The sequence below is a fragment of the Thermobia domestica genome, chromosome 2 (genome assembly GCF_964235325.1).
Source record: "Thermobia domestica chromosome 2, izTheDome1.hap1.1, whole genome shotgun sequence".
In the NCBI taxonomy this organism is placed as follows: Eukaryota; Metazoa; Arthropoda; class Insecta; order Zygentoma; family Lepismatidae; genus Thermobia; species Thermobia domestica.
The window spans coordinates 260,984,239-261,003,162 of record NC_137455.1 but is presented as its reverse complement, the minus strand read 5'-3'; positions in this window follow the sequence as shown (position 1 = coordinate 261,003,162).

Sequence of the window (18,924 nt, the reverse complement as noted above, 5' to 3'; positions counted from 1 at the left end):
TCAAAACTGTACTACTTGGTATAAATATGTTGTTAGGCAACATCTCAACAATATAACATATATCATTTTTTCATATATATTATATTGTTGTGCATTGCTCCTAACTACTATATACTAAGGGCTATATCTCCGAAACTTCTGAACATATTTTAACGACATAAAGCTCAAATATAAGAGAATTGCCCCCTTTATGATGCGAGTGCAAGCAGAGTCCCTTACCGTAGAAGAAAAGTTACCTTGTATATATAACATTTGGTACTGTTTAACTCTTTTTACAGAATATAACAGATTTTATCCCATAATAAGTCTCATTCCCTCATAACAATAAGGCTGACCAATGACAACCGAAGACTAAGAACATGTGCAATTCTGAACTACATACAGCGCACACGCTAATTGGTGCATTTTCTTTATTTTTTGATGAACAAACAATAATTTCATATTATTAAGGGTTGGAATTCTGCATCACCCTGTATATTTTTTTACACACAACTACCAAATATACTATCTAAGTGTTGCACACATGATAAAGGGGAAGAAAATCTATACATTACAACAAGAAATTTTAAAAAATGAACTTAGTACCTGTTGTTATACATGAAGCCATTTAACCCTTGCAGGATTGATGAGACCACGTGACACTCATCCTAAGTAGAAAATGTATGTCTTCAAACACTATTTTCCTCAATTTTCTTCAAAACTGTATTCTTTGGTATAAATATGTTGTTAGGCAACATCTCAACAATATAACATATATCATTTTTCATACATATTATATTGTTGTGTATTGCTTCTAACTACTATATACTAAGGGCTATATCTCCGAAACTTCTGAACATATTTTAACGAAATAAAGCTCACATTGAAGAACATTGCCCCCTTTATGATGCGAGTGCAAGCAGAGTCCCCTACCGTAGAAGAAAAGTTACCTTGTATATATAACATTTGGTACTGTTTAACTCTTTTTACAGAAAATAACAGATTTTATCCCATAATAAGTCTCATTCCCTCATAACAATATGGCTGACCAATGACAACCGAGGAGTAAGTACATGTGCTATTCTGAACTACATACAGCGCACACGCTAATTGGTGCATTTTCTTTATTTTTTGATGAACAAACAATAATTTCATATTATTAAGGGTTGGAATTCTGCATCACCCTGTATATTTTTTTACACACAACTACCAAATATACTATCTAAGTGTTGCACACATGATAAAGGGGAAAGAAAATCTATACATTACAACAAGAAATTTTAAAAAATGAAGTTAGTACCTGTTGTTATACATGAAGCAATTTAACCCTTGCAGGATTGATGAGACCACGTGACACTCATCCTAAGTAGAAAACGTATGTCTTCAAACACTATTTTCTTCAATTTTCTTCAAAACTGTACTACTTGGTATAAATATGTTGTTAGGCAACATCTCAACAATATAACATATATCATTTTTTCATATATATTATATTGTTGTGCATTGCTCCTAACTACTATATACTAAGGGCTATATCCCCGAAACTTCTGAACATATTTTAACGACATAAAGCTCAAATATAAGAGCATTGCCCCCTTTATGATGCGAGTGCAAGCAGAGTCCCTTACCGTAGAAGAAAAGTTACCTTGTATATATAACATTTGGTACTGTTTAACTCTTTTTACAGAATATAACAGATTTTATCCCATAATAAGTCTCATTCCCTCATAACAATAAGGCTGACCAATGACAACCGAGGAGTAAGAACATGTGCAATTCAGAACTACATAAAGCGCACACGCTAATTGGTGAATTTTCTTTATTTTTTGATGAACAAACAATACTTTCATATTATTAAGGGTTGGAATTCTGCATCACCCTGTATATTTTCTTACACACAACTACCAAATATACTATCTAAGTGTTGCACACATGATAAAGGGGAAAGGAAATCTATACATTACAACAAGAAATTTTAAAAAATGAACTTAGTACCTGTTGTTATACATGAAGCCATTTAACCCTTGCAGGATTGATGAGACCACGTGACACTCATCCTAAGTAGAAAATGTATGTCTTCAAACACTATTTTCTTCAATTTTCTTCAAAACTGTACTACTTGGTATAAATATGTTGTTAGGCAACATCTCAACAATATAACATATATCATTTTTTCATATATATTATATTGTTGTGCATTGCTCCTAACTACTATATACTAAGTGCTATATCTCCAAAACTTCTGAACATATTTTAACGAAATAAAGCTCAAATTGAAGAACATTGCCCCATTTATGACGTGAGTGAAAGCAGAGTCCCCTACCATAGACGGAACGTTTCCTTTTATATATAATATATGATACTGTTTAACTCTTTTTACAGAATATAACAGATTTTATCCCATAATAAGTCTCATTCCCTCATAACAATATGGCTGACCAATGACAACCGAGGAGTAAGGACATGTGCTATTCAGAACTACATACAGCGCACACGCTAATTGGTGCATTTTCTTTATTTTTTGATGAACAAACAATAATTTTATATTATTAAGGGTTGGAATTCTGCATCACCCTGTATATTTTTTTACACACAGCTACCAAATATACTATCTAAGTGTTGCACACATGATAAAGGGGAAAGAAAATCTATACATTACAACAAGATATTTTAAAAAATGAACTTAGTACCTGTTGTTATACATGAAGCCATTTAACCCTTGCAGGATTGATTAGACCACGTGACACTCATCCTAAGTAGAAAATGTATGTCTTCAAACACAATTTTCTTCAATTTTCTTCAAAACTGTACTACTTGGTATAAATATGTTGTTAGGCAACATCTCAACAATATAACATATATCATTTTTTCATATATATTATATTGTGCATTGCTCCTAACAACTATATACTAAGTGCTATATCTCCGAAACTTCTGAACATATTTTAACGAAATAAAGCTCAAATTGAAGAACATTGCCCCCTTTATGACGTGAGTGAAAGCAGAGTCCCCTACCATAGACGGAAAGTTTCCTTTTATATATAATATATGATACTGTTTAACTCTTTTTACAGAAAATAACAGATTTTATCCCATAATAAGTCTCATTCCCTCATAACAATATGGCTGACCAATGACAACCAAGGAGTAAGAACATGTGCTATTCTGAACTACATACAGCGCACACGCTAATTGGTGCATTTTCTTTATTTTTTGATGAACAAACAATAATTTCATATTATTAAGGGTTGGAATTCTGCATCACCCTGTATATTTTTTTACACACAACTACCAAATATACTATCTAAGTGTGGCACACATGTTAAAGGGGAAAGAAAATCTATACATTACAACAAGAAATTTTAAAAAATGAAGTTAGTACCTGTTGTTATACATGAAGCAATTTAACCCTTGCAGGATTGATGAGACCACGTGACACTCATCCTAAGTAGAAAACGTATGTCTTCAAACACTATTTTCTTCAATTTTCTTCAAAACTGTACTACTTGGTATAAATATGTTGTTACGCAACATCTCAACAATATAACATATATCATTTTTTCATATATATTATATTGTTGTGCATTGCTCCTAACTACTATATACTAAGGGCTATATCTCCGAAACTTCTGAACATATTTTAACGACATAAAGCTCAAATATAAGAGCATTGCCCCCTTTATGATGCGAGTGCAAGCAGAGTCCCTTACCGTAGAAGAAAAGTTACCTTGTATATATAACATTTGGTACTGTTTAACTCTTTTTACAGAATATAACAGATTTTATCCCATAATAAGTCTCATTCCCTCATAACAATAAGGCTGACCAATGACAACCGAAGACTAAGAACATGTGCAATTCTGAACTACATACAGCGCACACGCTAATTGGTGCATTTTCTTTATTTTTTGATGAACAAACAATAATTTCATATTATTAAGGGTTGGAATTCTGCATCACCCTGTATATTTTTTTACACACAACTACCAAATATACTATCTAAGTGTAGCACACATGATAAAGGGGAAGAAAATCTATACATTACAACAAGAAATTTTAAAAAATGAACTTAGTACCTGTTGTTATACATGAAGCCATTTAACCCTTGCAGGATTGATGAGACCACGTGACACTCATCCTAAGTAGAAAATGTATGTCTTCAAACACTATTTTCCTCAATTTTCTTCAAAACTGTATTCTTTGGTATAAATATGTTGTTAGGCAACATCTCAACAATATAACATATGTCATTTTTCATACATATTATATTGTTGTGTATTGCTTCTAACTACTATATACTAAGGGCTATATCTCCGAAACTTCTGAACATATTTTAACGAAATAAAGCTCACATTGAAGAACATTGCCCCCTTTATGATGCGAGTGCAAGCAGAGTCCCCTACCGTAGAAGAAAAGTTACCTTGTATATATAACATTTGGTACTGTTTAACTCTTTTTACAGAAAATAACAGATTTTATCCCATAATAAGTCTCATTCCCTCATAACAATATGGCTGACCAATGACAACCGAGGAGTAAGTACATGTGCTATTCAGAACTACATACAGCGCACACGCTAATTGGTGCATTTTCTTTATTTTTTGATGAACAAACAATAATTTCATATTATTAAGGGTTGGAATTCTGCATCACCCTGTATATTTTTTTACACACAACTACCAAATATACTATCTAAGTGTTGCACACATGATAAAGGGGAAAGAAAATCTATACATTACAACAAGAAATTTTAAAAAATGAAGTTAGTACCTGTTGTTATACATGAAGCAATTTAACCCTTGCAGGATTGATGAGACCACGTGACACTCATCCTAAGTAGAAAAAGTATGTCTTCAAACACTATTTTCTTCAATTTTCTTCAAAACTGTACTACTTGGTATAAATATGTTGTTAGGCAACATCTCAACAATATAACATATATCATTTTTTCATATATATTATATTGTTGTGCATTGCTCCTAACTACTATATACTAAGGGTTATATCTCCGAAACTTCTGAACATATTTTAACGACATTAAGCTCAAATATAAGAGCATTGCCCCCTTTATGATGCGAGTGCAAGCAGAGTCCCTTACCGTAGAAGAAAAGTTACCTTGTATATATAATATATGATACTGTTTAACTTTTTTTACAGAAAATAACAGATTTTATCCCATAATAAGTCTCATTCCCTCATAACAATATGGCTGACCAATGACAACCGAGGAGTAAGAACATGTGCTATTCTGAACTACATACAGCGCACTCGCTAATTGGTGCATTTTCTTTATTTTTTGATGAACAAACAATAATTTCATATTATTAAGGGTTGGAATTCTGCATCACCCTGTATATTTTTTTACACACAACTACCAAATATACTATCTAAGTGTTGCACACATGATAAAGGGGAAAGAAAATCTATACATTACAACAAGAAATTTTAAAAAATGAACTTAGTACCTGTTGTTATACATGAAGCCATTTAACCCTTGCAGGATTGATGAGACCACGTGACACTCATCCTAATTAGAAAACGTATGTCTTCAAACACTATTTTCTTCAAAACTGTACTACTTGGTATAACAATGTTGTTAGGCAACATCTCAACAATATAACATATATCATTTTTTCATATATATTATATTGTTGTGCATTGCTCCTAACTACTATATACTAAGGGCTATATCTCCGAAACTTCTGAACATATTTTAACGAAATAAAGCTCAAATTGAAGAACATTTCCCCCTTTATGACGTGAGTGAAAGCAGTGTCCCCTACCATAGACGGAAAGTTTCCTTTTATATATAATATATGATACTGTTTAACTCTTTTTACAGAAAATAACAGATTTTATCCCATAATAAGTCTCATTCCCTCATAACAATATGGCTGACCAATGACAACCGAGGAGTAAGAACATGTGCTATTCAGAACTACATACAGCGCACACGCTAATTGGTGCATTTTCTTTATTTTTTGATGAACAAACAATAATTTCATATTATTAAGGGTTGGAATTCTGCATCACCCTGTATATTTTTTTACACACAACTACCAAATATACTATCTAAGTGTTGCACACATGATAAAGGGGAAAGAAAATCTATACATTACAACAAGAAATTTTAAAAAATGAAGTTAGTACCTGTTGTTATACATGAAGCAATTTAACCCTTGCAGGATTGATGAGACCACGTGACACTCATCCTAAGTAGAAAATGTATGTCTTCAAACACTATTTTCCTCAATTTTCTTCAAAACTGTATTCTTTGGTATAAATATGTTGTTAGGCAACATCTCAACAATATAACATATGTCATTTTTCATACATATTATATTGTTGTGTATTGCTTCTAACTACTATATACTAAGGGCTATATCTCCGAAACTTCTGAACATATTTTAACGAAATAAAGCTCACATTGAAGAGCATTGCCCCCTTTATGATGCGAGTGCAAGCAGAGTCCCTTACCGTAGAAGAAAAGTTACATTGTATATATAACATTTGGTACTGTTTAACTCTTTTTACAGAAAATAACAGATTTTATCCCATAATAAGTCTCATTCCCTCATAACAATATGGCTGACCAATGACAACCGAGGAGTAAGTACATGTGCTATTCAGAACTACATACAGCGCACACGCTAATTGGTGCATTTTCTTTATTTTTTGATGAACAAACAATAATTTCATATTATTAAGGGTTGGAATTCTGCATCACCCTGTATATTTTTTTACACACAACTACCAAATATACTATCTAAGTGTTGCACACATGATAAAGGGGAAAGAAAATCTATACATTACAACAAGAAATTTTAAAAAATGAAGTTAGTACCTGTTGTTATACATGAAGCAATTTAACCCTTGCAGGATTGATGAGACCACGTGACACTCATCCTAAGTAGAAAACGTATGTCTTCAAACACTATTTTCTTCAATTTTCTTCAAAACTGTACTACTTGGTATAAATATGTTTTAGGCAACATCTCAACAATATAACATATATCATTTTTTCATATATATTATATTGTTGTGCATTGCTCCTAACTACTATATACTAAGGGTTATATCTCCGAAACTTCTGAACATATTTTAACGACATTAAGCTCAAATATAAGAGCATTGCCCCCTTTATGATGCGAGTGCAAGCAGAGTCCCTTACCGTAGAAGAAAAGTTACCTTGTATATATAACATTTGGTACTGTTTAACTCTTTTTACAGAATATAACAGATTTTATCCCATAATAAGTCTCATTCCCTCATAACAATATGGCTGACCAATGACAACCGAGGAGTAAGAACATGTGCTATTCAGAACTACATACAGCGCACACGCTAATTGGTGCATTTTCTTTATTTTTTGATGAACAAACAATAATTTCATATTATTAAGGGTTGGAATTCTGCATCACCCTGTATATTTTTTTACACACAACTACCAAATATACTATCTAAGTGTTGCACACATGATAAAGGGGAAAGAAAATCTATACATTACAACAAGAAATTTTAAAAAATGAAGTTAGTACCTGTTGTTATACATGAAGCAATTTAACCCTTGCAGGATTGATGAGACCACGTGACACTCATCCTAAGTAGAAAACGTATGTCTTCAAACACTATTTTCCTCAATTTTCTTAAAAACTGTATTCTTTGGTATAGATATGTTGTTAGGCAACAACTCAACAATATAACATATGTCATTTTTCATACACATTATATTGTTGTGTATTGCTTCTAACTACTATATACTAAGGGCTATATCTCCGAAACTTCTGAACATATTTTAACGAAATAAAGCTCAAATTGAAGAACATTGCCCGCTTTATGACGTGAGTGAAAGCAGAGTCCCCTACCATAGACGGAAAGTTTCCTTTTATATATAATATATGATACTGTTTAACTCTTTTTACAGAAAATAACAGATTTTATCCCATAATAAGTCTCATTCCCTCATAACAATATGGCTGACCAATGACAACCGAGGAGTAAGAACATGTGCTATTCTGAACTACATACAGCGCACTCGCTAATTGGTGCATTTTCTTTATTTTTTGATGAACAAACAATAATTTCATATTATTAAGGGTTGGAATTCTGCATCACCCTGTATATTTTTTTACACACAACTACCAAATATACTATCTAAGTGTTGCACACATGATAAAGGGGAAAGAAAATCTATACATTACAACAAGAAATTTTAAAAAATGAACTTAGTACCTGTTGTTATACATGAAGCCATTTAACCCTTGCAGGATTGATGAGACCACGTGACACTCATCCTAAGTAGAAAACGTATGTCTTCAAACACTATTTTCTTCAAAACTGTACTACTTGGTATAACAATGTTGTTAGGCAACATCTCAACAATATAACATATATCATTTTTTCATATATATTATATTGTTGTGCATTGCTCCTAACTACTATATACTAAGGGCTATATCTCCGAAACTTCTGAACATATTTTAACGAAATAAAGCTCACATTGAAGAACATTGCCCCCTTTATGATGCGAGTGCAAGCAGAGTCCCCTACCGTAGAAGAAAAGTTACCTTGTATATATAACATTTGGTACTGTTTAACTCTTTTTACAGAAAATAACAGATTTTATCCCATAGTAAGTCTCATTCCCTCATAACAATATGGCTGACCAATGACAACCGAGGAGTAAGTACATGTGCTATTCAGAACTACATACAGCGCACACGCTAATTGGTGCATTTTCTTTATTTTTTGATGAACAAACAATAATTTCATATTATTAAGGGTTGGAATTCTGCATCACCCTGTATATTTTTTTACACACAACTACCAAATATACTATCTAAGTGTTGCACACATGATAAAGGGGAAAGAAAATCTATACATTACAACAAGAAATTTTAAAAAATGAAGTTAGTACCTGTTGTTATACATGAAGCAATTTAACCCTTGCAGGATTGATGAGACCACGTGACACTCATCCTAAGTAGAAAACGTATGTCTTCAAACACTATTTTCTTCAATTTTCTTCAAAACTGTACTACTTGGTATAAATATGTTGTTAGGCAACATCTCAACAATATAACATATATCATTTTTTCATATATATTATAATGTTGTGCATTGCTCCTAACAACTATATACTAAGGGTTATATCTCCGAAACTTCTGAACATATTTTAACGACATTAAGCTCAAATATAAGAGCATTGCCCCCTTTATGATGCGAGTGCAAGCAGAGTCCCTTACCGTAGAAGAAAAGTTACCTTGTATATATAACATTTGGTACTGTTTAACTCTTTTTACAGAATATAACAGATTTTATCCCATAATAAGTCTCATTCCCTCATAACAATATGGCTGACCAATGACAACCGAGGAGTAATAACATGTGCTATTCAGAACTACATACAGCGCACACGCTAATTGGTGCATTTTCTTTATTTTTTGATGAACAAACAATAATTTCATATTATTAAGGGTTGGAATTCTGCATCACCCTGTATATTTTTTTTACACACAACTACCAAATATACTATCTAAGTGTTGCACACATGATAAAGGGGAAAGAAAATCTATACATTACAACAAGAAATTTTAAAAAATGAACTTAGTACCTGTTGTTATACATGAAGCAATTTAACCCTTGCAGGATTGATGAGACCACGTGACACTCATCCTAAGTAGAAAATGTATGTCTTCAAACACTATTTTCCTCAATTTTCTTCAAAACTGTATTCTTTGGTATAAATATGTTGTTAGGCAACATCTCAACAATATAACATATATCATTTTTCATACATATTATATTGTTGTGTATTGCTTCTAACTACTATATACTAAGGGCTATATCTCCGAAACTTCTGAACATATTTTAACGAAATAAAGCTCACATTGAAGAACATTGCCCCCTTTATGATGCGAGTGCAAGCAGAGTCCCCTACCGTAGAAGAAAAGTTACCTTGTATATATAACATTTGGTACTGTTTAACTCTTTTTACAGAAAATAACAGATTTTATCCCATAATAAGTCTCATTCCCTCATAACAATATGGCTGACCAATGACAACCGAGGAGTAAGTACATGTGCTATTCTGAACTACATACAGCGCACACGCTAATTGGTGCATTTTCTTTATTTTTTGATGAACAAACAATAATTTCATATTATTAAGGGTTGGAATTCTGCATCACCCTGTATATTTTTTTACACACAACTACCAAATATACTATCTAAGTGTTGCACACATGATAAAGGGGAAAGAAAATCTATACATTACAACAAGAAATTTTAAAAAATGAAGTTAGTACCTGTTGTTATACATGAAGCAATTTAACCCTTGCAGGATTGATGAGACCACGTGACACTCATCCTAAGTAGAAAACGTATGTCTTCAAACACTATTTTCTTCAATTTTCTTCAAAACTGTACTACTTGGTATAAATATGTTGTTAGGCAACATCTCAACAATATAACATATATCATTTTTTCATATATATTATATTGTTGTGCATTGCTCCTAACTACTATATACTAAGGGCTATATCCCCGAAACTTCTGAACATATTTTAACGACATAAAGCTCAAATATAAGAGCATTGCCCCCTTTATGATGCGAGTGCAAGCAGAGTCCCTTACCGTAGAAGAAAAGTTACCTTGTATATATAACATTTGGTACTGTTTAACTCTTTTTACAGAATATAACAGATTTTATCCCATAATAAGTCTCATTCCCTCATAACAATAAGGCTGACCAATGACAACCGAGGAGTAAGAACATGTGCAATTCAGAACTACATAAAGCGCACACGCTAATTGGTGAATTTTCTTTATTTTTTGATGAACAAACAATACTTTCATATTATTAAGGGTTGGAATTCTGCATCACCCTGTATATTTTCTTACACACAACTACCAAATATACTATCTAAGTGTTGCACACATGATAAAGGGGAAAGGAAATCTATACATTACAACAAGAAATTTTAAAAAATGAACTTAGTACCTGTTGTTATACATGAAGCCATTTAACCCTTGCAGGATTGATGAGACCACGTGACACTCATCCTAAGTAGAAAATGTATGTCTTCAAACACTATTTTCTTCAATTTTCTTCAAAACTGTACTACTTGGTATAAATATGTTGTTAGGCAACATCTCAACAATATAACATATATCATTTTTTCATATATATTATATTGTTGTGCATTGCTCCTAACTACTATATACTAAGTGCTATATCTCCAAAACTTCTGAACATATTTTAACGAAATAAAGCTCAAATTGAAGAACATTGCCCCATTTATGACGTGAGTGAAAGCAGAGTCCCCTACCATAGACGGAACGTTTCCTTTTATATATAATATATGATACTGTTTAACTCTTTTTACAGAATATAACAGATTTTATCCCATAATAAGTCTCATTCCCTCATAACAATATGGCTGACCAATGACAACCGAGGAGTAAGGACATGTGCTATTCAGAACTACATACAGCGCACACGCTAATTGGTGCATTTTCTTTATTTTTTGATGAACAAACAATAATTTTATATTATTAAGGGTTGGAATTCTGCATCACCCTGTATATTTTTTTACACACAGCTACCAAATATACTATCTAAGTGTTGCACACATGATAAAGGGGAAAGAAAATCTATACATTACAACAAGATATTTTAAAAAATGAACTTAGTACCTGTTGTTATACATGAAGCCATTTAACCCTTGCAGGATTGATTAGACCACGTGACACTCATCCTAAGTAGAAAATGTATGTCTTCAAACACAATTTTCTTCAATTTTCTTCAAAACTGTACTACTTGGTATAAATATGTTGTTAGGCAACATCTCAACAATATAACATATATCATTTTTTCATATATATTATATTGTGCATTGCTCCTAACAACTATATACTAAGTGCTATATCTCCGAAACTTCTGAACATATTTTAACGAAATAAAGCTCAAATTGAAGAACATTGCCCCCTTTATGACGTGAGTGAAAGCAGAGTCCCCTACCATAGACGGAAAGTTTCCTTTTATATATAATATATGATACTGTTTAACTCTTTTTACAGAAAATAACAGATTTTATCCCATAATAAGTCTCATTCCCTCATAACAATATGGCTGACCAATGACAACCAAGGAGTAAGAACATGTGCTATTCTGAACTACATACAGCGCACACGCTAATTGGTGCATTTTCTTTATTTTTTGATGAACAAACAATAATTTCATATTATTAAGGGTTGGAATTCTGCATCACCCTGTATATTTTTTTACACACAACTACCAAATATACTATCTAAGTGTGGCACACATGTTAAAGGGGAAAGAAAATCTATACATTACAACAAGAAATTTTAAAAAATGAAGTTAGTACCTGTTGTTATACATGAAGCAATTTAACCCTTGCAGGATTGATGAGACCACGTGACACTCATCCTAAGTAGAAAACGTATGTCTTCAAACACTATTTTCTTCAATTTTCTTCAAAACTGTACTACTTGGTATAAATATGTTGTTACGCAACATCTCAACAATATAACATATATCATTTTTTCATATATATTATATTGTTGTGCATTGCTCCTAACTACTATATACTAAGGGCTATATCTCCGAAACTTCTGAACATATTTTAACGACATAAAGCTCAAATATAAGAGCATTGCCCCCTTTATGATGCGAGTGCAAGCAGAGTCCCTTACCGTAGAAGAAAAGTTACCTTGTATATATAACATTTGGTACTGTTTAACTCTTTTTACAGAATATAACAGATTTTATCCCATAATAAGTCTCATTCCCTCATAACAATAAGGCTGACCAATGACAACCGAAGACTAAGAACATGTGCAATTCTGAACTACATACAGCGCACACGCTAATTGGTGCATTTTCTTTATTTTTTGATGAACAAACAATAATTTCATATTATTAAGGGTTGGAATTCTGCATCACCCTGTATATTTTTTTACACACAACTACCAAATATACTATCTAAGTGTAGCACACATGATAAAGGGGAAGAAAATCTATACATTACAACAAGAAATTTTAAAAAATGAACTTAGTACCTGTTGTTATACATGAAGCCATTTAACCCTTGCAGGATTGATGAGACCACGTGACACTCATCCTAAGTAGAAAATGTATGTCTTCAAACACTATTTTCCTCAATTTTCTTCAAAACTGTATTCTTTGGTATAAATATGTTGTTAGGCAACATCTCAACAATATAACATATGTCATTTTTCATACATATTATATTGTTGTGTATTGCTTCTAACTACTATATACTAAGGGCTATATCTCCGAAACTTCTGAACATATTTTAACGAAATAAAGCTCACATTGAAGAACATTGCCCCCTTTATGATGCGAGTGCAAGCAGAGTCCCCTACCGTAGAAGAAAAGTTACCTTGTATATATAACATTTGGTACTGTTTAACTCTTTTTACAGAAAATAACAGATTTTATCCCATAATAAGTCTCATTCCCTCATAACAATATGGCTGACCAATGACAACCGAGGAGTAAGTACATGTGCTATTCAGAACTACATACAGCGCACACGCTAATTGGTGCATTTTCTTTATTTTTTGATGAACAAACAATAATTTCATATTATTAAGGGTTGGAATTCTGCATCACCCTGTATATTTTTTTACACACAACTACCAAATATACTATCTAAGTGTTGCACACATGATAAAGGGGAAAGAAAATCTATACATTACAACAAGAAATTTTAAAAAATGAAGTTAGTACCTGTTGTTATACATGAAGCAATTTAACCCTTGCAGGATTGATGAGACCACGTGACACTCATCCTAAGTAGAAAAAGTATGTCTTCAAACACTATTTTCTTCAATTTTCTTCAAAACTGTACTACTTGGTATAAATATGTTGTTAGGCAACATCTCAACAATATAACATATATCATTTTTTCATATATATTATATTGTTGTGCATTGCTCCTAACTACTATATACTAAGGGTTATATCTCCGAAACTTCTGAACATATTTTAACGACATTAAGCTCAAATATAAGAGCATTGCCCCCTTTATGATGCGAGTGCAAGCAGAGTCCCTTACCGTAGAAGAAAAGTTACCTTGTATATATAATATATGATACTGTTTAACTTTTTTTACAGAAAATAACAGATTTTATCCCATAATAAGTCTCATTCCCTCATAACAATATGGCTGACCAATGACAACCGAGGAGTAAGAACATGTGCTATTCTGAACTACATACAGCGCACTCGCTAATTGGTGCATTTTCTTTATTTTTTGATGAACAAACAATAATTTCATATTATTAAGGGTTGGAATTCTGCATCACCCTGTATATTTTTTTACACACAACTACCAAATATACTATCTAAGTGTTGCACACATGATAAAGGGGAAAGAAAATCTATACATTACAACAAGAAATTTTAAAAAATGAACTTAGTACCTGTTGTTATACATGAAGCCATTTAACCCTTGCAGGATTGATGAGACCACGTGACACTCATCCTAATTAGAAAACGTATGTCTTCAAACACTATTTTCTTCAAAACTGTACTACTTGGTATAACAATGTTGTTAGGCAACATCTCAACAATATAACATATATCATTTTTTCATATATATTATATTGTTGTGCATTGCTCCTAACTACTATATACTAAGGGCTATATCTCCGAAACTTCTGAACATATTTTAACGAAATAAAGCTCAAATTGAAGAACATTTCCCCCTTTATGACGTGAGTGAAAGCAGTGTCCCCTACCATAGACGGAAAGTTTCCTTTTATATATAATATATGATACTGTTTAACTCTTTTTACAGAAAATAACAGATTTTATCCCATAATAAGTCTCATTCCCTCATAACAATATGGCTGACCAATGACAACCGAGGAGTAAGAACATGTGCTATTCAGAACTACATACAGCGCACACGCTAATTGGTGCATTTTCTTTATTTTTTGATGAACAAACAATAATTTCATATTATTAAGGGTTGGAATTCTGCATCACCCTGTATATTTTTTTACACACAACTACCAAATATACTATCTAAGTGTTGCACACATGATAAAGGGGAAAGAAAATCTATACATTACAACAAGAAATTTTAAAAAATGAAGTTAGTACCTGTTGTTATACATGAAGCAATTTAACCCTTGCAGGATTGATGAGACCACGTGACACTCATCCTAAGTAGAAAATGTATGTCTTCAAACACTATTTTCCTCAATTTTCTTCAAAACTGTATTCTTTGGTATAAATATGTTGTTAGGCAACATCTCAACAATATAACATATGTCATTTTTCATACATATTATATTGTTGTGTATTGCTTCTAACTACTATATACTAAGGGCTATATCTCCGAAACTTCTGAACATATTTTAACGAAATAAAGCTCACATTGAAGAGCATTGCCCCCTTTATGATGCGAGTGCAAGCAGAGTCCCTTACCGTAGAAGAAAAGTTACATTGTATATATAACATTTGGTACTGTTTAACTCTTTTTACAGAAAATAACAGATTTTATCCCATAATAAGTCTCATTCCCTCATAACAATATGGCTGACCAATGACAACCGAGGAGTAAGTACATGTGCTATTCAGAACTACATACAGCGCACACGCTAATTGGTGCATTTTCTTTATTTTTTGATGAACAAACAATAATTTCATATTATTAAGGGTTGGAATTCTGCATCACCCTGTATATTTTTTTACACACAACTACCAAATATACTATCTAAGTGTTGCACACATGATAAAGGGGAAAGAAAATCTATACATTACAACAAGAAATTTTAAAAAATGAAGTTAGTACCTGTTGTTATACATGAAGCAATTTAACCCTTGCAGGATTGATGAGACCACGTGACACTCATCCTAAGTAGAAAACGTATGTCTTCAAACACTATTTTCTTCAATTTTCTTCAAAACTGTACTACTTGGTATAAATATGTTTTAGGCAACATCTCAACAATATAACATATATCATTTTTTCATATATATTATATTGTTGTGCATTGCTCCTAACTACTATATACTAAGGGTTATATCTCCGAAACTTCTGAACATATTTTAACGACATTAAGCTCAAATATAAGAGCATTGCCCCCTTTATGATGCGAGTGCAAGCAGAGTCCCTTACCGTAGAAGAAAAGTTACCTTGTATATATAACATTTGGTACTGTTTAACTCTTTTTACAGAATATAACAGATTTTATCCCATAATAAGTCTCATTCCCTCATAACAATATGGCTGACCAATGACAACCGAGGAGTAAGAACATGTGCTATTCAGAACTACATACAGCGCACACGCTAATTGGTGCATTTTCTTTATTTTTTGATGAACAAACAATAATTTCATATTATTAAGGGTTGGAATTCTGCATCACCCTGTATATTTTTTTACACACAACTACCAAATATACTATCTAAGTGTTGCACACATGATAAAGGGGAAAGAAAATCTATACATTACAACAAGAAATTTTAAAAAATGAAGTTAGTACCTGTTGTTATACATGAAGCAATTTAACCCTTGCAGGATTGATGAGACCACGTGACACTCATCCTAAGTAGAAAACGTATGTCTTCAAACACTATTTTCCTCAATTTTCTTAAAAACTGTATTCTTTGGTATAGATATGTTGTTAGGCAACAACTCAACAATATAACATATGTCATTTTTCATACACATTATATTGTTGTGTATTGCTTCTAACTACTATATACTAAGGGCTATATCTCCGAAACTTCTGAACATATTTTAACGAAATAAAGCTCAAATTGAAGAACATTGCCCGCTTTATGACGTGAGTGAAAGCAGAGTCCCCTACCATAGACGGAAAGTTTCCTTTTATATATAATATATGATACTGTTTAACTCTTTTTACAGAAAATAACAGATTTTATCCCATAATAAGTCTCATTCCCTCATAACAATATGGCTGACCAATGACAACCGAGGAGTAAGAACATGTGCTATTCTGAACTACATACAGCGCACTCGCTAATTGGTGCATTTTCTTTATTTTTTGATGAACAAACAATAATTTCATATTATTAAGGGTTGGAATTCTGCATCACCCTGTATATTTTTTTACACACAACTACCAAATATACTATCTAAGTGTTGCACACATGATAAAGGGGAAAGAAAATCTATACATTACAACAAGAAATTTTAAAAAATGAACTTAGTACCTGTTGTTATACATGAAGCCATTTAACCCTTGCAGGATTGATGAGACCACGTGACACTCATCCTAAGTAGAAAACGTATGTCTTCAAACACTATTTTCTTCAAAACTGTACTACTTGGTATAACAATGTTGTTAGGCAACATCTCAACAATATAACATATATCATTTTTTCATATATATTATATTGTTGTGCATTGCTCCTAACTACTATATACTAAGGGCTATATCTCCGAAACTTCTGAACATATTTTAACGAAATAAAGCTCACATTGAAGAACATTGCCCCCTTTATGATGCGAGTGCAAGCAGAGTCCCCTACCGTAGAAGAAAAGTTACCTTGTATATATAACATTTGGTACTGTTTAACTCTTTTTACAGAAAATAACAGATTTTATCCCATAGTAAGTCTCATTCCCTCATAACAATATGGCTGACCAATGACAACCGAGGAGTAAGTACATGTGCTATTCAGAACTACATACAGCGCACACGCTAATTGGTGCATTTTCTTTATTTTTTGATGAACAAACAATAATTTCATATTATTAAGGGTTGGAATTCTGCATCACCCTGTATATTTTTTTACACACAACTACCAAATATACTATCTAAGTGTTGCACACATGATAAAGGGGAAAGAAAATCTATACATTACAACAAGAAATTTTAAAAAATGAAGTTAGTACCTGTTGTTATACATGAAGCAATTTAACCCTTGCAGGATTGATGAGACCACGTGACACTCATCCTAAGTAGAAAACGTATGTCTTCAAACACTATTTTCTTCAATTTTCTTCAAAACTGTACTACTTGGTATAAATATGTTGTTAGGCAACATCTCAACAATATAACATATATCATTTTTTCATATATATTATAATGTTGTGCATTGCTCCTAACAACTATATACTAAGGGTTATATCTCCGAAACTTCTGAACATATTTTAACGACATTAAGCTCAAATATAAGAGCATTGCCCCCTTTATGATGCGAGTGCAAGCAGAGTCCCTTACCGTAGAAGAAAAGTTACCTTGTATATATAACATTTGGTACTGTTTAACTCTTTTTACAGAATATAACAGATTTTATCCCATAATAAGTCTCATTCCCTCATAACAATATGGCTGACCAATGACAACCGAGGAGTAATAACATGTGCTATTCAGAACTACATACAGCGCACACGCTAATTGGTGCATTTTCTTTATTTTTTGATGAACAAACAATAATTTCATATTATTAAGGGTTGGAATTCTGCATCACCCTGTATATTTTTTTTACACACAACTACCAAATATACTATCTAAGTGTTGCACACATGATAAAGGGGAAAGAAAATCTATACATTACAACAAGAAATTTTAAAAAATGAACTTAGTACCTGTTGTTATACATGAAGCAATTTAACCCTTGCAGGATTGATGAGACCACGTGACACTCATCCTAAGTAGAAAACGTATGTCTTCAAACACTATTTTCCTCAATTTTCTTCAAAACTGTATTCTTTGGTATAGATATGTTGTTAGGCAACAACTCAACAATATAACATATGTCATTTTTCATACACATTATATTGTTGTGTATTGCTTCTAACTACTATATACTAAGGGCTATATCTCCGAAACTTCTGAACATATTTTAACGAAATAAAGCTCAAATTGAAGAACATTGCCCCCTTTATGACGTGAGTGAAAGCAGAGTCCCCT